Here is a 1,570-nt window from a genome sequence, read left to right as displayed (position 1 = left end):
CTCTATAAATAACAAAAATTATGTTCTTTAAATTTCTTGACACCATTTTGTAAAAATGTTTTTGGTCTTTGTAGACTAGTTTCAATTACAGAAAATTCTTGAAACATTGATCTAAATACTTATATTGATTCAATATAAGTAAAATATGGAATGATTAATGAATCTGATGATGGCATAAATAAAAATAACAGATTAATGTGAATTCATATGCATATTAGAACAGATAAAAACATTAACAATAAAATAAATTTTTTGTAAATGTAGCATACATTTATATAATGGCAAAACTCTATGCTAATTTATATTTCAAATCTAATATGTTCTGGTCACAGTTGTCATTATTACCAAATAATAAAAAAGTACAAAAATACACTTTACAAATATAATTTATATTTGTAATCTATAGCTTTGTTAATGCTTTAAAGGTTTTGGTTAGTCATTGGTTAAAAACTATGAAAAACACGAAAAAAGTTTTTAAAACACATTACCAGGTAAAATTAGATTAGCATTATAAAAGCAAAATTTTTTTTACAAGACTGTTTATTATAACCTAAACTATGAGATTTTGCTGAAATATTTTAGCTATGACAAAGGAATAAATAACAGCAAGATATGGAGAGTTTTAATAATAATAATATTCTTTATTTGGCATAAAAGGCTTTCGCCTGTTACAAGGGCGTTCTGATCTATAAATTACATTAATATTTTGTCACAATTATCATTTAATAACATTTTTTAACATAATTGTATAACATATAAATCATGTTAGTATTAGCTGTGTCAAAAGTCTTAAACATTTCCATCTCACTATTACAGTTAGCCAGCGGTCTCATCTGAAGCCTTTGTAGTTTATCTTTTTCATTACAGCATTCACATATAATATGAACTCTAGATAAAATTTTGGTACAATTTGGACATTTAGTTTGGGTATAGTCTATATATTTATCATTTATAATTATTCCATTTTTATTTAGCCTAATCTGTATAAGAAACTTTTTGATGTTAAAAGCTAGGTTTGTCAATATATAATTATTATTTACTGGATAACTTAAAATTGTTGCATACCAGCTTGTGTTTTTCCGTTTTCGTATGTCTTCAATGTCTTGAACGATGGAGAGCTCCATAGCTCTGTATATTATTTCTTTACTATACTGCTCCATATTATATGTGTGATCCAAAAACAATTTAATAGAGAATCCGTATTTATTTACTATTTTCGATAGCTGTATTATCCAACTTCGTCTTAAATCCGTTTCCCTTGATTTGTGATATAGCAAAAACAGTAATTTTGTTGTTATGTCTTCTGCCTTAATAATTTTTTGTAGAAACATTAAATATCTTTTTATTAATATAGTATTTAGTCTAAATCTATTTGTTTCTAATCTTAAAGCACTGTCCGGGATATTAAATTCTAACTGGAATATCTTGCGTATAAATATATTCTGTATTTTTTCGAAATTATTAAATTTATCCATACTCCAAATTGGGGCTGCATAGCCCATTGAGTTCATTACAAGCGAATTAAAAAGTTGAAAGTGTGTTCTTAAGTTCTTTAGTTTTGCCTTACAGA

Source organism: Centruroides sculpturatus, unplaced genomic scaffold (genome assembly GCF_000671375.1).
Source record: "Centruroides sculpturatus isolate CEXI.00-Female unplaced genomic scaffold, Cexi_2.0 scaffold515, whole genome shotgun sequence".
NCBI lineage: Eukaryota > Metazoa > Arthropoda > Arachnida > Scorpiones > Buthidae > Centruroides > Centruroides sculpturatus.
The sequence above is the reverse complement of the archived record's forward strand: the minus strand, read 5'-3'. Positions refer to the sequence as shown.